Genomic DNA, 26,868 nt, shown 5'->3' on the forward strand with positions numbered 1-26,868 from the left:
CTAGCAATAAAAACAAAAACTTAAGCTTAAAATAAGATAAAACCGAAAAAGGTGCTATCAGTTTTGTAGAAACAAGTTTACAACTATTCTAAGATACTAACAAAATACAATACAACATATGACATTATTGAATTTTAAACAATCTACATGCATGATTTTAGCTTGTATACTAAAACACTTAGGTCACCTGTACACTAGCACAAAGGCCGTTCTGATGCACTGGAATTCCTCAATTAATCAAGTCTGCTGGAATGTGGCAAATGCCGCACTCCAGCAGCCTGTTTCTCACGTATCAGCATCCCCATGCTTAAAAATGGCAGTGGGGACACGTGAACTACAGCTTACCAAATAAGCATATGTAAAAGGTGCCATTACAGTTACAGTCTGAAAAAGTGTTTTCTTGAAGTAGGTTTTGGTGATTCCCCATGTCCTATGATCTCTGAATACAATTTATTCAGTTTACAATGAGATGTCATGATCCTGTGAAGTCTTATGCACATGGCTAATTTTAGTCACACTGGGGGATGTATCGTCCATATTGAAATCAACCAAGTTCTGCCACCGACTTCAACAGCACCAAGATTTCACTCTCAGAGTAGATTTCTTGGAGTTAATTGTATTAATCAATATGGGACAAACTTTCTTTTAAAATGCCAGCTATGAAACTCAGCTTTGAAGCCCAAAAGTCAAGCTAAGTTCTTTCCTTGCTGTCATTCAGTGAGAGATTTTGTGGATTGAATTATGCTAAAAATCACATGTGAAACCTGAGCTTCTTGATAGACATGAAATCTCTGTTGAAAACAAAGTGACAGGCAGCAGAATTCCAATGATGATGTCTAATTCTGACTAAAACCCAACTCTGCATAGATTCTGCATGGCTAACAGGAAAGAAAAAAAAGAATCTACATTTGTTATAATAGCAAGCATAGATAATACTGAATGCATATACAGAATAGATCTGTTGAGTAAGGTGACATTTTTACACAGTCACTTTTTAAAGCAGAACTACATTTTAAGGGCTTTTTTGCATGGGTTTTACCAAGAAACCTCTGTGAGGAGATGCCAACATCAACTTCCCTTTCTTTTTAGTTGCTAGTTTTACTTGATTTCTTTCTTCAAAATGTGTGCCAGCCAGTTTCAACTTGTTTAACAACTTTTTTTTAAAATCAGCTGCCTTGCTGGAATGCTGCACTGATGTTGATGTATGTGTGGGTATGTTTATAATACATACAAAAATACATTAAAGTAATATAAAGGATCTGTTTTAAGCCTATAAAAGCAAAGCAATTACAAATTGAGGTAACATATTGGAACAGACACCACTTTACATACCTCAGTGCCTAACGAAAAAAACAACGGTCCAACTTATGAAGAAAGTGTTAAGTGGAAATGCTCTTTTCATTTAATACAGCTGTGGTTTATATGGTTGAATTGCAAAACTAATGGAATATCACAAGCCAATATTCTTTAATATAAAAATTTATGTTTGCAAAAGATTTTATCCTCAAATACCATAATATCTAATAAAATCTATGCTATACAATATATTTGGTAACTACTGTTTTGTGTTCCAAGTAAAGTCCTTTCCAGCTGTATCACTTGATTAATAAAAATCTTAATGAAAAGAATGAAATCAAGCAGAGCAATAAGGCAATGAGGCTCTGGGTCAGACTCTGAAGCCTACATTTAGGCATCAAAATATAAGTGACTTGGTTTTCAGACACTAAACTTCTTCACTTCCCATCAAAGGCAGTTTTAACTATGTGGAGCTGGAAATTTTGATCGTACACCTTATTTATGATGAATCAGTCACTAGATGTCCCTATACAAAAAAAGTTAATGACAATGGCTGACCTGAAGGAAAAGGAGTGTACAGTAAAACACATAACAATGCATTTTCTGTTTTTCTTAAAAACCCATTTTTGGGGGGGGGGGAGGTAAGACAGTGTGCATGTGCTTTTTGACTTTTTAAATCTTTATATGAAAAATAAGTGGTGAAAGTGCAAAGGAGCCAAGCATGAAACACTTGACAGTGACAGAAAACAACACACCTCCAGAGAGGAAAACAACACACCCCCTTCTCCACACCCCTAATAGGGTTACACACGTAGGATTAGCTGTCCTTCTTCCACCTTTTGTCCCAGGTAGATCAGGTGCTGCTTCAGCATGTGAAGCAGTGGCTCAATGTTAGGGCATCGAGCATTTTAGAGAGGGCTGAATGCTGGGAAACAACATAGAGGAAGAGTGCAGGGGGTGCCTTGCTATAAGAATGCAGGGCTCCCATGGTTTTCCATAGAAATTGTTCCCCAAAGATGATTCTTTTGTTGCATCAAGTGCAGCAACTCAGCAGAGTTATCTAGTTTTTTCCTTCTTTTTCCAGCAGGAACTATGTTACCTCTGCATGCTCTTGACTTTCAGACAGTTACTATCCTTTTCCAGTTGTTCAATGTTTTGCATCTCAAGAGGTCCTGTTTTGAATCCTGTTGTTCTCAAAATGTTTCCTTAATTCAGACATTTGTGAAAAGAGAATCAATTTTCCTTAAAAACAAATTGTAACCCTCTTTTAGTGAGGAAGAAGTCCTATATTTTTTAACATTTTAATTTAAAGAGCCCTCCAACTCTGTTATCCTGCTTGCCTCAGTAAGTGACTGGGTTTAAGGGAAGAAATTGTTGCCTTTTGCTTGTTGAAACTTGATTGAAGACACATGGCCAAAAGAAAATGGCAAATCTGAGGAATTCCCCCTACCCCCTCTTTTTGGCATTGTTTTCTTTTGCCTGTCAGTCAGTCACCAACAGATCCAGAAAACAGTAACTTGAGACTTTACTCAGGCAAAACTTGTGCAAAAGTTTCTGCTGCATGCTGTTCATATGAAGGTCTCAGGAGACTTAAGACCATCAGCTGGTCCAGACTTGGCCCTCCATATTCCCTTTTTTTGGGGGGGGGGGCAGGGGGGGGAGGGGAAGGGGGGAAATCTATCCCAAGACAGTCCTTAATGATTATAGACCCTGATGTAGTAAGCCAGGAAAATCATTTACCAGCCAGTGAGGTGCCACAAACAACATCTAAACTCATTTATTATTGTAGCAAGTAATGTCTTGCTCTTCAAAGTGCTATTTTAAGACATTAGCATTCTAATGAGCTTCACACAAAGCGCAATGTTTAGAGGGGCTCCTACAGCACTACAGGCCCAATAGCTTTCCTAGATATAAAATGTAATTGTCTTGGTAGATTTTAGCCTTCATTGGTCCAAAGAGAGAGGCTTTTATAGACATTCCTGAACATAAAATCTCTAGAAAACTGTCAAATTTGATCATTCTGATGATTTATATCTCTATCCTTCCAGCATACCTGGCCCCAGTGTAGGCTATATAATCGATCAGACCAAACAATATTCAAGATGTTCATTCCTCTAGATTCACTCTTAGGGATTACCAATCATATGTTCATAGATTTCATAGACATTAGGGCTGGAAGGGACCTTGGAAGATTGAGTCCAGCCTGCCGCCCAAAAGGCAGTCTTCTCATTCAAAATTGTATACTGAAGGTAATAGAATAGTACTCTGTAAAGATAAATTGGAAAGGATGCTTTTATAACTTGAAGACATCAGACAGTAGATTTAAATTTAACTTTGAACATGATTGCTGATAGTAACACATGCTCTAGCAAAGACTTTTTCATGGTATTTGATATAATTTTCAATCTTGATTACCTGCCCCTCAGTTATTCAAATTTAACATCTCTCACACATCAGTCTGGTAATGAAGGGTACTCTTGAGATGGAGGTTATAAAAACATTGAGTTAAAAGTAGAAAAGAAAAAAAAATTAATGTGTATATGCTATATAGGTATTTTCAATTTATACACCATTACTATGTAGGAACCAGGAATTCGCGAGAGCTTTTTAAAAATTATTATTATTGTTCACCATTCATTTGGTTTAGGAATACCCATCCTTCCGCCTGCAGGCCAAACATGGCCCACAGGGCCTTAGACTCCAGATCCGATTTGGGGCCTCTGAAGGATGGTGAAACTTGGCCATGGGGGAGCAGTGTCAGTTAATAAAGCCACCCCTCCCCACTGCCAAAATCCCAAGTCCCTCATAGTGGGTTGGAGCCAGGCCACAACCCTCCCTTTGCAAGGCCAGGCTGGGACTGGGGCTGGGCCAGGGTTCCTCCTCTTGCACAGCTGCTTTGTAATGGAATATTTCCTACAAACCAGTTCTCTTTATCTTGATAGTGAACAGGGAAATTAGAAAAGTTTCAGTATCAGGTGATTTGCTGTCCTTAAAAAGTTCAGTCATGGTATTAAAAAGTACAGAACTTAATACTAATATATATAATAATTACAGTGATTCCAATGGCACCCATTTTAGAACAGAAAGCACTTGGAAAATATCTAATTATTTATTTTCATTAATGAAGACATTAATAACAAATATCAATACCTATAGCCTGGGGATCTCATGAACATACTAAAGTAGTACCAAATGTGTTCAATTAATAACTTTAATCAATTTTACATATCATAAGAAACAGAACTAAACATCTATAATTGAATATATTGGTATATCTGAACCTCAGGGTCTACTAAGCACACATACGGTGCGTCCACACATTCAGGCATGTGCACTTGCAGCAGCTCAAATAGAAGTGGCACAAATTTGAGCTGGGGCTTTTTGCCTCAGTGCAGGTGTCTGGACATACACTTTGGTGTGGGGCAAATTGTGCCACTTGGGGCAAAATAAACCTGCCCAACTTCTCCTGGATCTGTAGCCAGGGGCAGCTAGAGCCCAAGGCCAGCACCTATGCTGGCCCTAGTAGTATAAAAACCTGCTCTGTACTGGCTCCAGCAATATAAAAAGTTGCCCTGGCAAGTAGCTCAGGGCTAATTGCTCTCAGGAGCTCCTGGGGCCCAGCCACTTGGTATCTGGGGACACTACCCCTTGTGGCAGCTGGACTGCTGAAGCAGCATCCCAAATTCACTCTTTAAAACACCCCAAAGTCCATGTTCTTCCACAACTAGAACAAAAGACCACAAGAGAGAGGAGGAGAGAAAGATCAGTTAAGTCATGTTTTATTGCTGTATTTACAATGTTAAAGCAATTGGAAGCTTACGAATGTCACTATCATCATTCTAATATTATAAAAGCCTAAGTCAGTCTGTCTGTCTGTCTATAACACTTTATTCGCTCCCCCCGCCCTACTCCCTGGAGGGGGGGGGGCAATGGAGAGGATGGAACAGGTAGGGCAAGGCCAGCAGTACATCGCCTCTTGTAGGTGGCAATGATGGAGGGGATGGGAGGGGAGGGGTGAGGCCACTGGAGCTGGCCTGCCCGCCCTTACTCCTTGCAAGTAATGGTGGTGGCAGCGTGGGGGTGGGATGCCACGGGGGGGGGGGGGGGGGAAGAGGCCACTGGCTCTGGCTTCAGCCTGCCCTTCCCCACTTCTGTCATTGCTGCATGCAGGGCCTGATGTGGCGGCGGTGGGAGAAATAGTGAGCTTGCCATGGCAGCAGTGGTAGGGGGAGGGGACAAGTGGGTCTGGGCCTGATGTGGAGGAGAACTGGGCCTGAGGGTGGGGAGAAGCTGAGCTGCTGCAATGGAGGAAGCAGTGGGTCCAGGCTGACCCAGAGATGGCAGGGGGATGGAAGGAGCGGGCTCTGAGCTGACATGGAGGAGGGGGAGCGGGGGAGGAAGACTGAGCCTGAGTCCAAGCTGTGGGAGAAGCCAGCCAGCCATGGGGGGTGGGGGGGAGCAATGGGCCCAGCCCGACACAGCAGTGGCTGAGGAAGGGGAGGAGCGGGCCTCCTGCCCCACTTGGGCCTGTGCCCACTCCTCCTCTACCCCCTTATCCCCCGCATCGGCTCAGAGCCCACTTCTCCCATTCCCCTGCCACTGCATCAGTCCCGGCCCACTACTTCCCCCCAGCTTAGGGACTGGTCCTTCCCCACATCAGGCACAGGCCCACTCCTCACCTTTTCCCACCACTGCAGGGGGAAGTGGGCCCAACGCGGGAGGGGAGTGGGCCTGACGAAGGGGGGAGCAGCAGGCCCATTCCCACTCCTTCCCCATCCCTTCTTCCCTTGCCTTGATCCTTCCCTCACTCCTCCTGTCCCCCCGCTGCTGCCAGTTTCGTCCTGGGCCCGTGTCTCCTCCCTCCCCCCACCATGGCCAGGATTCTCCCCACCCTCAGGCCTGCTCCTCCCCTCCCCTGCCACTGCCATTGTCATTCTGACAGAGGATTAAATTGCAGTACGTAAAAGTTATTGTCAAAACAAGCAAGACAGAATATGGACTATAAAAAAAAAATTGAGGTGAATTGACCATGAAGACACAAGCAGCAAGCAACAGTCAGTGTCATGTGGAATGACCAGAAAGTAGTAGATTGTCTTCAAAGTGGCCCAGAAGCAGGCTACATGACACTGGGGACTGCCTATGCAAAAAATGAAGAGAGTAGAAGAGACACAGGGAGTAAATGTACCTTTCTTTTATCTGTTCAGTGTATGTGGTCAACTCCAAATATATGGAGCTCAGGATGGAAATTCAATCAAATGCTTCTGCTTTTATGGCCATACTGCAGTTTTTTTTCTAAACCAAAATTCATTAAGTAAACTTAAATGTATTTTAAAAAGCAATGAGAATAGCCTTTTCTAATTCAATAGACCAACAGGATGGTGCGAAGTATCAACATTAATTCTTTTTGAGATGGAAAATTTGCAACAGTAATAATGCAAAATATACTCAAATTAAGCCAGGCAAGGATTTACATACCTGTATGAAAACTAAATCAGTCTAAATCAGTAGTGCTCATCTTTTTTGTCCAGTGGGGTGGATAGGCAATGCTCAGTCCTATCTGTGGGCTGGATTTGGCTGGTGGACTTAATCCGGTGCTCAAGTAGGGGTCACAAGGACTCATCTGGCTGCATGGAGGTGGGGGGAGGCTGACTACAGCCTGGCTCCACTCCGGCCATGTGGGGGAAGGAGGCTTGGTCTGGCCCCAAACCAGGCCTAAGGGTGGGGGTGGGGGTGCATAACCCAGCCCCATTCCAGTTCTATGGGGGAGAAATGGGGTGTGGCCCAGCCCCAAACCAGCTGTGCAGGTGGAAGGGGCATGGCTCAGCCCCAACCTGGCCAGGCAAAGGGAAAGGGGGCCCAGACCCATGGGGATGGGGAGAAGGCGGTGTGGGTCATGGTCCAGCTCCAACCCCCAACACAGGGCTTGGGATTTTTGTAGCAGGGAGGAATGGCAGTATTAACTGCCACTGCTTCCCCACCACCAAAGTTCCCCATCCTTTGGGAGCCCTACGGACCAGATTCTAAGGCTTTGCGGGCCACATTTGGCCTGTGGGCCAATGGTTGAACACCTCTTGTTTAAATGATCTGACCAGGAACATTACAAATGTCATATAAGGATCCATTAAAAAAAAATCTTTCCCAACTTAAGAAAACAAACAGCCCCCTCAAATACACATATAAGGAAAAAAAAGCACTAAAGATTAAAGTGCATCTTACCTACGATGTAAATCTGGTAGACTCTAATGAAACATAATGTTTAATGTTTATTAGCATTAACTAATTCTCACAATGCTCTTGGGAAGCCTGTACACATGTAGTGAGGCTGCTCAGATGTGTTTCAACTACAGCGTGTTGGAGCAGACTCCATTAATTGAATCTGCTGGAGCATAGTAATTACCATGCTCCAGCAGACTCCAGTGTCACATGTATCAGCATCCTCATGCTGAAAAATGGTAGCGGGGATGCTTTAACTAAAGCTCATTTGACGAGCTTTAGTTAAAGTGTTCCCACCACCACTTTCAGTGTGGAGATGCTGAATACACGTGACGCTCCAGGTGCTTTAATCAGAGTGGCTCTCTAATTATCCTTTTCCCGCCCACTTCTGGAACACACGTATAAATGCCCCTGGCACGTAGGCTTATTCCTATTACACAGATCAGGTAACTGAGGTAAAAAGTTAGTGAGATCTGCCCAGGCCCACAAGAAGTCAGTGTCATAGGCAAATCCATAAATACCTGTATGTCAAACCCCACACTCCAATTATATCCCTGGAGGAAAAAAAATAGAAAAAAAGAAACTATACATGCTAAAAAGCTGCATCAGATTGCATTCTCTAATTTACCTAAACATGGACATCTTTTTACATTGTTGGAAAAGGACTATGTGAATAAACAAGGATGCCTACGTTTTAGGGGGAAAAGCTCTTCACTGTTTAAGAAATACATACTTAGTTGAGAGCTTTTGCATTGCACAAAGCAAGACTTCTTACTCTTGAATCTGATTATTTTAGAATTGGTATTTTAAGGTACTGCTGTTATATTGATAGCGCACTGCTTTATCATTCGGCAACATCCAAGATCTGCTTGTTTTCTGTCTTATTATTTTGACTTATTCAGATCTCAACCATTGCAAATCCTAACAAATACTACCTTAAAAAATCCTTAGTGATTTTTTTCACCCTGGTACTTATGGATTCCCCCTGGCTTCCCAGAATCTCCATTCATAATTATACTATCTTTAATCAAATCCCAAGTCATTTGGCCTAAGTGCAGAGAACCAAAATGCTTGAGGTGAAATCGATCAAAATTTCACAGGTTTCTCTAAGCTTTGACGAAAAGATTAAGAAGGAACAGAACACACATTCTGCCATCAGTTGGGGAGGGGCACAGGGATGCCTACGCTGGCCCAGGCCAGGAGATTGGAGGCACTTGCATGCACCTCCCATCTTGCCAGACAGGCACAAAGGCAGCTGAGCCCAGGCAACCCAAGCCTGTTTGGCTACTGGGCACACCCCTCCCCCCCCCACTGCTATCAGCTGCATGAAGGGGAAGAGGAGCTAGCAGAGAATCCCTCCACACCCCTGCCTCCCCCACAGCTGCCCATAGTAGCGGGGGGAAGTGGGGGCCCTCCCCACCCCCTCCCGACCTAGTCAGAAATGCTGGGGGGGCACACCATGGGGAGCTTTCTCCCCTTCCCTGCTGACTGGGGGGAGGAGGGAAGTGAGGTGTGGGCCTCCGCTCCACCATTCCCCGACCCACAGTCCAACTGACAGATGCAGGCAGACACAGGCTGGGAGCAGAGGCTTTGCTGCCTCAGCTTTGTGACAGGCTAGTCCCATCACCAGGCTCTCTCAGCTGGAGCAGATGAGGGGAACAGAGGCTAGCGTGCCAACCTGTAAAGGGGGGAGTGGTTAATGGGGGGCCACAAAGCAGCCTGAGATGCTGGAGGACAGGGAACTAAGATAATTTGCTACGGGATCTGGGACAGAAGATCAACAGGCTGGTTTAACCTAAATACTAAATCCATCCAGGTCTATTTTAAACTGGGTTTGGCCATTTTGAAACGAGTCTACATACACTGAACGTCTGTTCTGCTTTAGGTGTAGACTGGTTTCCAATCACTTATATCGGTTTATGTGCAATTTCTGTTCCTAGCCATGAGAGAGCCAAAATGTAGTTCCACAATTGATTCTATTAGCTCTTCTATAGATCCATAAGGATCAGGCTTTCAAATCATGTACTGTATTATGAATTATAAACAAGGATCTGGGTTTTCCATTTCCCAAGGAAAAACTCCAATTTTTCCCTTTAACGGGAAAAAAAGCAGATTTTCATTTTAACAGAGATACTCATGGATTTTCAATTTTTGCAAAGAACTCTTTGCAGGTTGACAGAGTTCTAGCCTGCACGAGTTTTTTGCAGAAGGGGAAGCAAACCCTAAGCCCTGTTCCAAGGAGCAGAGGGAGGGAGAAGGGGAAGGGAGGGCCCTGAGACTTGCAGTCGGCCAGGACTTGGCTTAGGCTCACTTTCCCTCCTGGAGCCTTTGAGGTAAGTGGGGCTTGCAGGGAACTGGGGGCCAGCTGTGGGGGTTGAAGGGCTGTTGATGGGGGGGACACCAGCAGGGGTGGGGGTGTATGGATGGGAGCTGAGGGAATGGGGAAGTGTCCACAGGAAACCCCATGTGGAGGGCCAGCCTGGTCCGATGACATGCGGACCAAGAGTTGCGTCCCATTAGGTTGGGCAGGAAGCTGCACATGGAAGCATGGAGCCACACACCATCGGGCTGGGTGGCCTCCATGGGCAGCTTCCCACTTGAGTGCTGGAAGCACCACATGGAGGCATGGAGCCCACCCAGCCCAATGGTGTGCAGTCCACACACCATCAGGCTGGGCCGGCTGCTCCGTGCCTCCACATGGGGCTTCTCCACCATGGAAGCACAGAGCCCACCTGGCCCAATGGCACACAGCCCCTGTCTGTGGTGCAATGATCCGCATGAGTTGGCACAGAACCATTCTGGTTTGGTGCGAAAGTATGTGCCAGCAGGCTAGGTCGACTCTGTGCCATCATATGCCCCCCCTGGGACTCAGCCAGAGGCATGTGCCACTGAGGGCTCTGCCTGCTGTGGCCATGAATGCCCCGAGGACTTGCTGCTGCTGAGTGACCTGTGGCTCTGCACCACAAACCCCACACTTGCTCACAAACCCCATATACTCCCCATACCCCCCACAGCCCCTCTCAACCTGCCCACAAACCCCACATACTCCCATACCCACACCCCTCCACATCCACCCACAAACTGCACACGTACCCCACACATTAAAAAATCCCCCCCAAGCACACCCCACACCCACCCCCCAACCACACAAAGTATCTGAATATTTCTAAAGAAGGTTCAAATAGTTTAATTTGTAAAAAAAAAAAAAAAAAGGTATTTAGCTTAATTTGTAAAAAATAAAAGTAACTTTGCATGCTTTTGAGTTTTCTGAGCATAATTTTGAGTTTTCCTGCACATAATCCCCTTGGGTGTACAGTATGGTCTCAGCAGGAGCTCTGATTTTCCATGTTGAAAAACCCGAAAATCAAATGCCAAAATATATAGGTATTTAGAATGTATTAGTGATTGAAGGCACTGGCAGGCTTCCAAATTGCTTTAAACCTGTAAATATATCAATAAAACATTGTGTTCAACTGATACTTTTATATACATACATACATACACACACACGCGCGCGCGCACACACACACACACACACATACATACAGTGGCCTTTCATTTAAATCACAGATTTGGGTTTTTTAATCAGAGAATTTGAGACTTTTTTTTAAATCAGAGAGAACTAGGATCACTGATTATAAATGACCAAAGAATGCATCTGGTCAGGAGGCAGAATTTCCATTTTTTAAAGGAAATTCCAGCATATTGATTGTTTTTTCCAGTCCTACTAGACTGAAAACAACTAAAATTTTGACATTTTCTCCAGGAAAAAATCCAATAAAATGTACTTTGGAATTCTGAAACACTTACTTTTGATAGCATCTGAACCTTTGAACTATCATTTAGGTTCAATTTCTTTCTACTTTTATACTGTATTAATATATAGACAGTATACTACAATTTATATTTTACAAGATTATTCTAAACCAAATATTAACACTTTTCAGTTGGAAAGTGTCATCATATTGGATATAGTTCCATAAAACACCGTTTATGACAAAACTGCGTTTTTTGATTGAAAACTGTTTTGTCAAAGTTTTTCATTAAAGGAGAGGTAAAGAGGTCTGGTTTATCCAGACTGATCTTGAGCTCACGGTTTAGTCATCCAAGAAGAGATGTCAGATGGAGAGATCACAATTATAGCTTGTAGAGAAGGTAACAAATTAAAGAGGTAGATCTGTGAATCATCTGCCAGGAGATGGTTGAATTTGTGTCTGCTGAGGTGATTATCCAGCGAGGAAGTGAAAAAGGAGAAAAGAGAACCAGTGAGAAAACCCTGTTAGCATTTATCTGAAACAAGTCTAAAGCTGTTCTGTAATCTATGAAATGGGAGCTTGTTTTAGGCTAGGTACAGACATTCAGAAAAACTCAAGGTGGAATTGATCTAAGTTATGTGGTTTTCTGTAAGTGGCATAGATTGGTAGCAAACAGAATACACATTTACCCTTTGGTGGTGGGGGTGGACAGTGGAGGTGGGGGAAGAGGAAGGGGAAAATCTTAGGCTGTGTTCTGCCATTTTTAAATCAGTCTGTGTGTGCCAAACTTCAGTTCTGTTATAGGGTATAGACTGGTATTGTTATAGGGTATAGACTTATGTTTGGTTATGGGTATACACCAGTTTCTGATCATAAAAGTGTAATGTCTGTACCCAACTATATGCTCTTTGAGGACAAAGAACAGAAAATGAACGTTTAAGTGAAAAGTGCATACATTTTAGAGATGTAGTAGTTTTTTTCCCCCATAGGAAATAAAATATTTGGTTTCAATGAAGGAAACGCACTGCTTTTGTCTCCAAATTACCGGAGATACATTTATTCTGTAGGCTCATCTATATTTATTGATAAATAGAATAGCTGAAGGCATATTCTACAAAGATGGAGGAAGAGAGGGGAAGAAATGGGGAAAAAAAAATCAGGTTTCCTATATAAAATTTTCTATGATATTTACTGCTCTTTAAAATGCAAAGTTACTTTAAAACACTGATTAGAGCTAAGCCAGGATTTCCATTCTAATATAGGGAAAATGAGATCAAATTAATAAGAGTTAGGGAAAAAACCTAACCAGCAGACTTTATACACTAACCAGTTTGCTTTAAGAGACACATGGCTTATACAATTGCACACCCAGGACAGAGGTTTTATGAAGGTCAAAGATTCACTTAGTTAAATTACATATTGTTGGCCTGAGCATTAGCTGTGCTGCAAAGCACTAAAAAAGACTTCAGTAATTTTTAATGCTTAAGTGAGGTCAATCTATAGATACTAAATACTTACATGTGTCCTGGTATCTTTAGTAACTATGTTTACATAACAAGCATGCTTGGGCTATCACAGCACACTTAGAAAAGCACTATTATTTATTCAAAGATTTGAATTCCCCAGGAAGTCATAAGGGGCCAAATAGTATTTATACAGTTTTTCAAATGTATTTATGGCAGAACTTCAACTACTTTCCTGTTAATGAAGTGTTCTGAGCAACTAGCTTTTCTTTCCATGTCTAATCTTAGAAAGATTAATTTTCAAAAATTAGAAACAGGTGACACTAATGACTTCTGCATACTGCCAGGAGCTAAATGCAGTCTAAAATGAAAAAGATTTAAAAGTGCATATAGGCAAATCAACAAGATTCACCAAGTGCAAATGTAGTTTTCATGATGATAGCTGCAAACACAAAAGGTTTACATAATAAACTTATCCTGTTCCAAATAAAAAGAGAGGCCAGCAAATACCTTTCATATAAAACACTTAGCATAGGGCTTTTTCCAGTACAAAGTTCTATGAAATAATAAGTACTCGCCTTCTTCCAAACAGGTCAGTATTGCGTCCTTATTGGCTTAACCAAATAGCTCCCCAACTGAAGGAACTTTGGCTGTAAGGACTTTTGCACTTCTTTGAAACAATATCAAGGTAAGGATATTTTTAGTGAACACTATAAATAATAGAAAAACCTTAATTCTCAAGTGACAAGAACTACATAAAATTTTATCAGGCTTCCTAAATTCACAGTAGAGTCACAAGCATAATTTAGGGTGGCTATATTGACAAGGAAGCCCAAATTTTTCAATGTGTGTAAAATTTATTACATATTACATTTTACACAGAGGTAGCCAGCCATATTAGTTTAAAGGAAAGCATAAGGCAGGGTAGACTTACAGACTAACTAAATTAGAAATGCATAAGTTTTCATTAGCCTGAGTGAGCTCTGACTCATGAAAACTTGTGCATCCCTGATTTAGTTAGTTCATATTACATTGTAGATGCATACATCCAGCATTTGAAATACACTTATATGGGGGGTGTGGGAACATTTGCATTTGACATCCAAATAAAAGATAAGAATGGAGCCTGAGTTCAATGCCCTTTCTTGTGTTAAATTTCCATGTACTGGAAAACTAAAGACAGAGCTAGACTTAGCTTTTCTTTGTGCAGCCCTGTGAAGCAGTTCTTTAGTATGCCCATATCCCGTTCACTCACCACAAATATCCAGGATTCAACACATTTCCCATGTGATTAAATCACTAGGTCATCTCTGGGCAGTCGCAAGGGATTAATTTGCAAAACCTTGGACTCCCACCTAACCGTTGCTCCCTTCCATCATTCCAGGTGCTGCAGCAGCAGCCGACATCTCCAAGTTCCCCATCTCTCCTTCAGTCTCTGCTTTCTGCACCGATGGCAGAGTGGGACAGCACAGTGTAGTGCAGCCGGGGAGCTGAGGCTGAGATGACACTGCAGTATGCTGCAGCGATGGGTGCATGCGCTGCAGTGAGACACTTATGTGACTTAGGGACCCCATAACACACACTGGTTTGGCCCACAAAGTGTCTGGCCCCTTCTGGTGCAGACTGGGCATACTGCCCCTGGCCACTTAAAAACTGGACAGCCCTGATGTACACCAAAACATTCCTGACCTATTTTATATAAGTATGTTGGGGAATTGTCTGCAATATTTCCATGTTCATCAGCAGTACAAGTAGTGTCTCACTGCTTGTGGTGAGCTCAGGATACAGATGCCAATATTTAAAAACTTTTTGAAGGACATTTACCCAAATAAACAAATACCTAGTGAACCACTCTATCTTCAGCCATGGGACAGGCTATGTGCATGTATTTGCAGATTGTTAGTACTTCATAGTCAATGATCACCTTGACAACCCTGGGAGATACTGGTAATAGGAGGATCCTTTCAGGTTGACAAACCAACAGAATAGTTATTAAAAAAAAAAGGAGAAAGGTGACTCGGCTAAAGCCACGGAGAGGTTCATTGCCAGAGCGGCAAAAGAGAATGCAAGATGCTTTGGCCTGATGTTCTGGATTAGATAGTGACTTATGTTAGTATGTTTGTGCCAGAGGTTGCTTGGTCTGTGTAGTAGCAAATGAGACAGCTCAGGTTGAAGACTTGAGGAGGGAACTTGAACTAATGAGAGTGCTATGAACAGCAGCCTAAATGTAAGTGTTCCCTGCATGTACATACTGGTTTACAGTTTTCCCAAAGAAACTGAGAGGTTTATGATCACCGTTTTTATCAGTCTCCAGATGGAGGTTTGAATGGGGGAAGGGGCGGGGGGGAGAAAGAGGCACAAAGCGGAATCAAATGACAAACGTCCTTCAGTCAGCACAAGAGACAAACCTTCAAGATCATCCCGCAACCCCCCAGGAGAAAATGGACTGAATAGGAAATTAGACTAAAGCCTTAAATAGTAATATTAACAGCAACAACAACAACGCTAATGAATATACCACTCTATTAAAAGAATGATTTAATATATTATGAGATGTTGGATCTAGGTTTACTATAGCTATAACTTATTTTATTTTGTTCCTCACTGCATCTCCCGCAAGCAACAAATGAAAAATAGAGTGGGATACCATATTTGTTCACAGATACTATCTGGTCCAACTCTGGATTCCCTTTCTGACATAATTCTATTTCTCCATAGTCAATGAAAGTTTATTAAAGGTTATAAAGAAAATAAATGGTTCTCTGTAGTTAGGCTAGGGGATAAGTTTATTTTTGCTAATTGAGATGGAAAACTTTAGAGGCCCAATTCCCACCTTAGGCTGCTTACTAGATAGTTTGCCAATCTTTAAAGCTGTTACAACTAGGTTTGTGTGTACATGCCAGACAAAATAGACATGGAATTAACTGGAATAATCACAAATGCATTTTTCCTTCCTTCTTCAAATTATAAGCTCTCTGATTGCCAAAACTATAGTTAAAATATATCTATCAAAATTTTATATAATCACCTCCATCATGATAATACCATGTACCTATCTGAAAGCAATCAAAGCAAGTTTAAGTCTATTGGACAAGATAGTTGAGAGATGCTTTATTCCATAAATAATTTATGGAACTGTCTAGGGAGTATTCTAAAAAGATTCTGTTGACACCAGTAAGAACTGTGCATTAGTGAATAAAAATAGTTGAAAACAACGCAGACTTTTTTGGATAATAGATCATTTCATTGTCTGTGATAAGTACTGCAAAGAAAACCAAAGAGACTTAAATTATTGGCTCAGTTTAGAAATTATAACATTGAACAAATCAAAGTCAAAGTATGAAAGCCCAGAACAATACTGGGAGATGAGAGGTCTGGTCAGGTTTTAGACAGACTATCCAAACAGCTGGAAAAGATGTCGATTCTCCTAGGGAAATTTGTAATGTATTAGACTCATGTTTTTGCGGAGCTATGGATTATCCTGAGGGGTTTGAAAGAAGGAATGTTTGCCAAGAAGTTAAGAATATTATCTGGAAAATGACAGTATTTTACTAGTTTTCCAATATAGCCAACAGCAGAACCTAAAGTACAAGTAAAGAAATGTAACTGATGGACTGGTCAGAATTATAAAGATAACTTATTGTTTAAGTATCCAAATGATTTCAGGCATATATTGAGAAGTCAGTATAAACTTTTCAAATAAAGAATATGAATGTGGCCATTTTTTCCTGCTGTTCACAGTGAGTCCTAATTCAATATCTTTAGAGTGATATAGTGGGAATAATATTTAACTATTTATAAAGCACTTATTGGCATACACTTTTACTAAGTAACTTATGTTGAGACAGAGAATGAGAACTCGTTAATATTTACTGCATACTATAGGTAGCAGTAATTCCTCCACAATTAAACTAGTAAGGTCAAAAGTCAGTCAACAATAGTCAGAGGTCAAAAGTCAGGCCACAATATTTATACACATATTTATTTTTATGGTTTTACAATATTTTTATTTTTCTAGTTTTATTAAACTAGTCATAGTGGAATTATTTGGTTTGTTCTTTCAATTGCACATGGATTCTTCAAGCCAGGAGTATAATGGATGATATACAGTATTTGTAGTAGGGTTGGGGTATTGTTGTGACCTAAACAAAGTATACATGCAAAATGTTACCAATAAACTTAGCACTTTATGGAATTAATTCTAGGTGGAAGGGTACTATAATCCTCATTACTATTAGGAAGTTTTATTTATTAAGTAATCTAGGACTAGAATATATAGGAGGGAAGTAGAACAGACATTACTGAAGCCACCTTTAATAAGCTAAAGAAGTTCCAGTTATAGATACACCTTCAAATACTGGCAAATAATAAAAATTATTTGAGATCAAGTCCAGATTATTTCATGTCGCAAGTATTCATTCATTTTCAGCCACAAGAAGGTAATGGCTATACTTTACTTTTTTATCCTGCTAAAATAAAACTTCATGTGCTGCTGCTACCCAGGGTGGTGTTGAGATAGTTACGAGACAGGGAGAAGTTCCTAGAAACTGTTGGACTTTTCTCCACCATATTTTCTAACCCAGCTCAGAGATGGTCCAGGTAGTTTAGTGGTTAAGATGCCCACTTCCCCACTGTTTAGAGCACAATTACAATTGAACTCATAGTACCAAGATGGAAAACTTTAGGGGAAGAGCAGAGCATAAGCACAGCCTTCACAGCCAGATTCTGCTCCCAATACATTTAAAAGAAGTCTTGCCACTGATTTCACTTGGAGCAGGACAGGACTCTATAGAATAGTAATCAAGTTTGAATTCTTTGCAAACTTAACAATTTTAAGGTTAAACGATGAACACATCTAAACCTTCAGGGAATAATATTGTTTAGGCTTTCAGTCCAAAAATGACAATCATAGTTTAAGCGGCACAGTTGAGCAGATCCAAAACACCAGTTTATACTCCAGTCCAGAATCCAAAATATAGCAGCCAACATAGAGGTATCCAGGGACCTTCAGATCAGTCCAAAGAATTTATGAAGACAAAAACAGCATTTACTTAATAATCATAAAAACTTACAAAAGCAAGTAAGATAAAGGCCAACATATTCATTATACTTATTGAGCCATGAAATTCTGAGTGCATTCTGCAACAGTTCAGTTTCAGACTTACAACTTGAACTGAACTTTAATCAAATCTTAAGAAACATTTGCTAATCAAATATAGAAAACCAAGTCTGAATTCCCAATGAAAATCATACACCAAGTACATAATCAGAATGTCTAAAGCTAGATAAGAGGAGATAAACCTACCATATTCTCTTGCATATGACACCCTCAACTAAAACATACACGTTGTTTTTGGAAAACAGAATATAGGGGGAAAAAAGACTTTCAAGTGTCCTGATAAAGTGTGACACAGAGTAATTCCCCCTGGAAGCCCTGCGTATCCAGTGTGGCATCAGGAACATCCTGGTATAGCAGACTGTCTCCCGTGATCCCAAGATTTACTTGGTATCACACAAGGCTAGGCCCCACACCCTTACAAAGGCAGTAGCAAGACTGTTACTTCTTTATTGTAACTAGTTCTTTATATAAGTTCCTGTAAATAAAGTGTTTTTCCACTACATAAGCCTTATCACGATATTGCCAACAGTTCACTTGATGCCTCAGGCACGAGCTATAGTGCTCAGCCAATAGCTATGGGACTGTGAGAAGGCTAAAACAAGACTCTGTCCCCTCAGTTTGCTAAGACACAAGCTGCAGTGAACTAGCAACTACATGGCATCTGGCGTTTCCAAGAGTGCTCCTTTTCCAGCAAAGAAATTAGCTTTCCCAAAAATTGGGTGCAAGGTGTGTTGTATATGAGAAAATATGGTATTAAAAAAATCACGTTGTATTACCATAAGAAAAGAAGAACACTTATGTTGGCACACATTTCTTGTTAAGTGTAACTATTTTTTGATGCCCTTAAACTACACTCCATTGTTGACACTTACAGGAGCAGAGAGGCATCTCTTCAGAATGAAGAGTTTAAATCATTATGCTCAAATATTTCTCCTTCTTAGCAATATGAAGGATCTCTTTTAAACATTTAACACATGATAAGTAGGGATCTACCCTATTCATGATTTTGTTTTTTTCCAAGGAAACTGGGAAAAAAAGCAGTTTCAATGAACCCCACAAAAATGGCGATCCCTGTGATCCTGGTGTGGAATCACAAGGAAAAAAAAAGTGCACAAAGAAAAGCATGGCGACCCTTCAGCCATATGACATGGTTTCACCAAGACAGAAAGCAAGAGACTGACTCAATGACAGAGGCTCAGTAAAGGTGCCAGTCAGGGAAGTGAGAGGGTTCTGGCGCCATTTTTCTTTCAAAAAGCCAGCAGCAATACTGTCTGAAGATGATGAGCGACAGGAACTCCTCTAAAGCTAAAAACATTTCAACTATGGATCGTGTAAGGCAGTACCCTGCAGCTGCCTTGCGTACAGATGGTGGCAAATCATTCTGTTCATCATGCAATGCGATTCAATGTGGTGAGAAAAAAAAACAGCACTGATTGCCATTTAGAGTCTGAATTGCACATGAAGTAAATGGCTGCTTCCGGGGCTGAAGGACAGAGAAAGAGACAAATGAATACAGCCTTGATGTTTAAAAGGGCCACTGAAAGCAGTGCAAAAGCAGTATATTTGTGCTAGTTGAGGCATTCATGGCTGCAAATATCCCTCCACAGAAAACTGACAACCTTAAAGGTGTACTTGAAGACAAACGTGCCAAATGGTTTCCCACATGTGAACAGGCTTTGACAAACTCTACTGGCAGTGATTGCTTCGCACATACAGTCTACAAAAGCTGCATTGGCAGAATATGAATCTCTCTCAACTGCAGCAGATGAAGCCAAAAATCTTCAAGATGACTGTGTCTTGCACATTTTATTTGTGCCTGGGAGCTGGACAGATTGCGACCTGCCTGTTTTTAAGCAGAGTCAGTTTACCATGCATCCATCAATTTTTCTACTATGGTGCAAGCTGTAGTGAAAGCTGTTGTAAACTAAGGCTTAGAACTTAACAAGATCTCAGAATTTCTGTCTGACAATTCCATGTATAATCTCAAAGTTTTCTATAATGTTCTCCAAGGAATGCTGCTCGCACAATTCGTGTCACCTGCAATGCTCACATTCTGCCTTCTGCAAGTGACATTTGGTACACACCATTTCCCAATGTGGATAGCCTGGATTCCTCTTTTTAAAACAGTCTTCAAACACTGTCCAGGCCATAAGCTCTGGTATAGGGAATCTGTCAACAATGCAAATGGGGATCTACATGCAACTGAGCCACTTCCACCAAAACTAGTGCTTAGGGTGGAATTTGTGGTTTAACATGGTTTGTTACCATGCCAAGAATATAGCACACTACTGGCAATTTGTAAGCAAGGAGCTGGAAATCACACCCGACAGTGCGTGCTTAAACTGTGCAACACTGAAGATCAAGTGATGTTTGTCACTAAATATGTGATCTGATTCATGAAGCTTCTAACGTGGTTTGAAGGCCAGCAGGCTGTGATCTGTCACACACACAACGAGCTGATGAATTTGGTAAGTTGGGTCAAAGACATGTCATCACAATAGTTTTCAAACTGTCAATATGAAAACCAGTGAACACAAGAACTGTTCCAGGCATTTTTAGTGCCGTTTGCAGTTTGGACTCCAACCAGGTGCCTGTTCTGAGCTGTAACTCTCAGCTAGTGAAATCACTTCCCTGGATGTGGGGAAAAAAGCATGACAATGAACATTCTACTTACGTGAACTCTGTCAAAGAGTGCCAGATGCCTGTGACTGTGTTTTGGGAATCTGTTTGTGACTAGTTTGTACATCTTTGCAACCTGGCAAGATGCTGCCTTACCATTCCAACCAATTCAGTGGATACAGAGTATGCAGTTTCCACATATGGACAAGTATTCACACTGCAGAGACAGAGGATGTCAGCTGCAACTGCTGGTGGATGCTGCATACCAGCATTTAACAAGTAACATGAATTCTTTCTATTAAGGTTAGCATTATTTAGTTTGATATGGGTCAATAATGCATCCAAAATCCTTCAGTTTAGGGAAAAGGGCTACTGTGCAACATTTGGCATTCAGACATATTCAGCTACAGAGTTATGCATGATTTTATTCATAAAAATGTTAATTGCTTTATTGTGAGATCTTAACATTCAGTGCACTTTTAGCCTTTTTCCCCCACCCACACTCACAAATGTATTTAATATTTTCAAACATTCAGCTACTACCAATATTGCTTGCAAATAAACATATATTTCCTAAAATTGTACAACAAGGTTAGAAAACAATGTCAATAAATAAAGTTAAGTTGATACTAGTTTCAATACATATTGCGCATGGATTTATTTTCATAAGATATTTCAATGGATATTTAATTGAGTGCTTAAATTACTGAATTAATTATTTTTTCTGTGGGCTTTCTGTGTAATTATGCTGGCTGCCACGAGCAGCCTGTGACTTTTCCCTCACCTCAGCAAGAATTAAGTAGATCCCTAATGATAGGTAGCATAATTGTGAGAGCTCTGAAAGTTCAAAGGCAGAATAGCAGCCAGTGGAGATGTAAAGACATACCTTAAAATAAGTGGCCTCAATGTAATTATAATGCAGTTACGCAAACAGATGCATAATTTCATATTGTAATTATGAAAGGAAAATCATAAACAAAGGGATCATTATGATGTATGGATATTAATGAATATCCTGAACCTAGTCAGCTCTTTGGTACATTCGAGAGAATATCCCATGCTATTTCATAATGGTCTTTCAAAATTAATTCTTTAGAAATGTGTTATTTGTTTGCATGAGAAGAAAAAAATGCATATTGATATACTAGGACAAGCTGTACACAAATATACTCCGAAAAAAACTGAGAACATGCTTTCTGTACATGCGAAACATTGGCTCTTTCCACTGGCCACTTCAATAACCTAAGAGGAAAGGAAGAATACAGTTCATAAACAGACTGCAAAGAGAACTCTAAAGATCTCATTTTAATATATTTCTGGTTAGAACCACATATATACAAGAGGTACCAGAAATCATAAATTGTGACTTATACCAAAGGAATCCTTGACGAACCCCCTCGCCCAGACACCATGCAAGGAGATAATGAAGGTAAGATTATATCACTTAAATGCAGATCACTCAGACAGACACCTCTTGGTCATTTACCAAGTCCAGACATATGGCTCATGGAGCAGTGCCCTTATCCAGACTATCCTCAAATTCAGTATTACTCATTTTGATGAGACTTAAGTAACAGCAAAACCTAGCGAGCACATTTTTCTATGGTACTAACAATCATTTTTAAGAGAATGAAAATAAATTTAATAAAGCAAGACTATTATGAATGAGAGAAATATTGATTATTTATAACAAATATAAATACAAGATACAAAACAAGATAAAAAAGGGATAAGCTAGCAATAAAAATGTCTTGGTTTCAGGTGATACCTAAAGTATCACAGATTTATTTTATTTAAATACACACACACTTTCTGCGAAGTCTGCTTATTTTTCTGCTGAATTACTGAGTACACTTTCTGCCCTCAGAGATCCAGTTTCAATATTGTTTCATGGTTAATTAAATGCTGTTCAGGGACTAAGAGTTACCTAGCATTCTGTCTGATGAGTACGTTTTCCCCAAATACATCCAATGAACCCTCCCCTGCAATTTTGCTTGCATCCTAGCCCTGGATAAACACACAGTGCATATGTCTACATGTGCCTATTAATGCACAGCAATAAGCTCCAAAACTTAACGCTCCAGTGCTTATTGCTGCCAGGTACGAATCTGCATGTGTGCCCAGGACTCCAGCACATTGAGCCAGGGTGGAACAGCCCCACCTGAGACACTGGACCCCAAGGGTCAGTCTGCCAGCCCAGGGCTGCTGCTCCCAGGTCAATGTGGTGTGGAGGGGCTGGCTGTGGCATGAATGGTATTTCAGCAGGAGGCTAACCAGCAAACAGCTCTCCTCCCCCCCACCCACTGAAGCACCGCCATGACCCAGCCAGGCCTTCCAGTATCTACATGTGCACTGCTGTGGAGTATTTTTTTTACTTGACACAGGGATAGTACTTTTATTTACAAGTACTATCCTACTGCAAAGTAGATTAGCTTACTCCAGCCTAATAGGGGCATACATGTAGACATTTACTGCACAGCAAATAAGTCTACTGTGCAGTAAATGTCGCATGTAGATTTTCCCAGTAAGAATAGCAACATCCAATGAAATATGAAAATGTGTGATTTAGCACAGTCAGACTAATTAAATAAATTATATTACTTCAATACAAATAGGGAAAATATTATCAACTACTACTTGCACATTTGTCTCTTCACAGCCATAGTCTAGGAGTTGTAGATTTTAAGCCTGCAAACACTTTTCAGAAGAGTGTACCAGGAAGTCTGTACATTGGCTTGGAGGCATTCTGATCTAAAGACATATAAGAGACCCCCATTTTTATGACTGCCCAGTATTTTACTCTAATGAATCATAAGATAGATGGGGGAGTACAAAATTGCAGCTGCAATATAATCTAGTTACTGCGTGATATTCTTTTCCCCTTTATAAATGTTGTCTCTGCAGACCTACAACGCAAGAGACTTGTAGTACTAACCAATCCACAAGCCGAGCGAGTATGTAATTGGAGGATTGTTCTCTTGGAACAACTGAACTAGCTTTTACAGAGCCAGAAGAATGCTGAGCAAAGATATAGGGTGAGCTCTACATAGCTGCTTTACAAATCTCTGCTATATATTATTTTGCACACATAAGTCACCCAAGCTGCCATTACTCCAGCTAAACGTGCTGCAAGGCAGAGTTACCCTTTTCATGAGAAACCTCCATACATCAACCTATCCACTTGCATATAATTAGTATGGAGACATATTCCCTGCTGGACTTCTTCCCAAATACTATGAGCAGTTGGACACATTTTTTTTGAAAGGTCTTAGCTACATCCTGGTAATAACTGATCACCTCTTTGACATCTAATGTTTCTAGTTTATACGACCCATAAAATACAATGCATCAAAAAGATCAGAAGACAAAATGTCTAATGAAGACAGAAACCTGACACCATCTTTGGGAGAGCTGTAGCGAAATGCACAGACAAGTTCCCCTTGTACAGGTTTCCCTTGTCAACAGTGGGGGTTAGGTTCGAGAAAGTTCCTGTGGTTGGCAAAACCGTGGTTGGTAAAATAAAAGGCTTATGGGGGAAAAATGAGGTTAGGGACTTGAATACTGTACAGTACAGTGTATAAAAATAATTTTTACTTACCTTTAATACAGGGGATGGTCAACTGGGTGTAGGCATACCCCTAGGGGTACTTAGATAGGTATTGGTTACGTGTCAGCAGGTGGGGACAAAGCGCACCCAGGGTGTGGCGGCAGCGTCTCCCCCAGTGTGTTTGCCTCTTACCCGGGAGAGGGGGACAGGAAAGGGAAAAGGAGGGGAGGGACATGCCAGCTGGCCCCATGCAGCATGCTGTGGAGCTTCCCTACACCCACCTGTCTGAACAGCAGGGTGTGAGTGTTTTGTGCCCACCTCTCGCGGTGCATGATTGGCCAGCCAGCCGCCTGCAGATGGGGCCCTGGCTGGGCCAGGGGACAATCTGAGCCTGGCAGCAGCAGGAGCCACCTGCCTGCACCCCTGGATGAGCCACTAGGCTCAGACTGTCCTACAACCTGGCCCGACCAGGGCTTCTGTTCCCTGCTGCCATGCTTCTCTCCCCCATGACCTGGTGTGGCAGGGAGCAGAGAAGTTGCACGAGGACCTCCTTGCCCACCATTACTCAACCCGCATTGACCTAGCAACGCGTCTCCTGCATGCAGGGCTGCACTGAAGGCAGTGGTGCAGGGCTGCGCCCCTCAAACCAGCAGCAGGCACAGGAAGCATGTCGCCAAGGCAGCACAGGGTGAGCAGTGGCAGGTGAGGAGATCCCCATGCAGTTTCTCTGCTCCCTGCCATGCCGGGTTGCGGGGGAGGGAAGCAGGGCGGCAGGGAACAGCAGTGAGCAGGCCTGGTGTTCCCTGCCACTACGGGAAGGGCAGCTCTCTACCACCACATGCACCTCTGGCAGAGCTGGGGGCCACCTCTGGCTGGGGGAAATGGGGTTGTAGAGGGATGGGGGGGCGGGGAGGAGAGGCACGAGTAGAGCCAGGGCGTTGGCAGGCTGATGAGTGGCCACGGAAAACCGTGGTTACTCAAAACTGTATACCATGGTAGCCAAAATGGTATATAGAATATTAACTGTGGATACACAAAACTATGGTTGACAAGGGAAACCTGTAATGGAGACAATAAGAGGGCGTGGCCTAATTGTTTGGTTTAAAACATAGCTTCTAAAAACCTTTAAGTAGGTAATTAATGTAGATGTACAGTAGAAATGGTTTGCACTACTGTACTTTTTTTGCATAACAGAACACTCCCAATTTGTTTTCTCAAACTGATGATCCCTGGTACTCACTTGGCAACTTGCACTGGTATTTCCTGGGAATCTTTCAAACTTGTTTTTCAGACACTTTATACATGTGTGTGTACAGCAGATATTCTTCAAAGATTGTACTGGTTTAAGAAATATCAGTATTCCTGCCAATTCCTGGTATAGAGAATATTTCTCCAACAGGTGAAAATTTGCAGAATAGAAGAGACTACTTGCAATTACTGCACCTCCTTATTTAAATCTAAACCTCTAATGCTAACCTTAACCTATGTAAAGTAACACTTTAGCACCACTTGGCCTAAAGGGACTCATTAAGAACCAGTAGTTTTGAAAGAGTATTATAAACATATTAATCTATCTTTGAATCCTAGAAGATGTTCTTATCAGAAATAAACATGATCTGTAGTAGAAAACAGAATGTAAAGAACAATATTAGAACAGTTAAAGATCAGGAATCATCAAAACAAAACCACATCTGTTAACGCATTAGCATCTCACCACTGAAAACTATCAAGTTATTCCTCTATCAAGTTCAACATCTGGACCACAATCAGTTGCCTCCTATATGGTTCTCTGCCTCACTCTTCTTGCCCCACACGTCTGTGCCATACTACTCAATATGTTCCACTGCCCCATATGCAAATAATTAAATTACAAAACTTCCAAATCACTAATGTGGAATTTTGAAATATGAATCTTTCACTCCATCGCTACAAACACATCACCTAGAATGAAATAACAAGTAATCACAAGATTCTGGATTAAGGCCTGCCTTCACTATGACAAGACGCACAACTACAGTAACTCCACATTTCTAATGTTTATCAAAATAGTATAATATATTTTTTCTGCCTACGAGGGTATAGAATCTAAATGTCTCATCCAAAAAAAGGAGTTCTAGGAATATTACAAACTACCACATCAAATTCTAGATGTTGATTTTCTTCTAAAAAAAAGTGCAAGTTACAAAGTAGCTTGACACAGATAAAGACCTACTGAGATGGATGGTACAGCTACAAAGTGAGCTCAGAGGAAGAATGTTAGTCTTAAAAACCTTTAAGCAGTCATGAAATTGTATTTGTTTTTGTTTTGTTTTTTTTACTTATTTTAAAGGCAGTTCAGCATTCCTTGAATTGAAGCTTTTGTAATACTTTTATTTTTTTGCTGGAGAATGATTTTATGTACACTGCTAGTTTTAGCAGTGCACATTTAAAAGCAGCCATATCACAAATCAGGACTGGGAAAACCACCATACCCTGCCTCTGACCAAGTGCATAAAGAGGGCAAAAAAAAGAAGGATTTTATATAAATCCTTAACCAAGTGTATGCTATGTGCAATGTGGAATGTCTGGTTAAACAGTATATCAACAATTTTCTGCTGAAACATGAGACTTGGACATTTATGGAGAAAAGGGCAAAATGGTGGTGAACTGCCATGATTCTGTCTATGATGGTTGTTTTTTAATCGATCATTCTGGTCTGATGCATATTACCCAATAGGATTTTATATATATTAGCATGACATTTAATGCAGTCAAGCTGATTGCGTTTTAATCTGAAAAACTCAGCAGCTCATTATTGTTGGCAATAAAAATGAACCTAGACTCAGTGGCAGTGTGCCTAACCTCAAAAGCATTGTG

At 41.2% G+C, this 26,868-nt stretch overlaps 1 protein-coding gene across 4 annotated transcripts in view; it reads right to left on the reverse strand.

The window, feature by feature from the left end:
* ARL15 (ARF like GTPase 15) overlaps nucleotides 1-26,868 on the reverse strand; it is a 338,819-nt gene that overhangs the window by 69,038 nt on the left and 242,913 nt on the right. The window contains exon 6 of one of the 4 annotated variants that reach the window (XR_016441191.1): nucleotides 11,604-11,726. The exons of the other annotated variants lie outside the window; for them this stretch is intronic. The gene's annotated coding sequence lies outside the window, so the exon portion shown is untranslated. The remainder of the gene's footprint in view (nucleotides 1-11,603; nucleotides 11,727-26,868) is intronic. 4 annotated transcript variants of the gene reach the window in all.

This window comes from Crocodylus siamensis, chromosome 3 (assembly GCF_052110815.1).
Source record: "Crocodylus siamensis isolate JL-2025a chromosome 3, ASM5211081v1, whole genome shotgun sequence".
Classification (NCBI taxonomy): domain Eukaryota; kingdom Metazoa; phylum Chordata; order Crocodylia; family Crocodylidae; genus Crocodylus; species Crocodylus siamensis.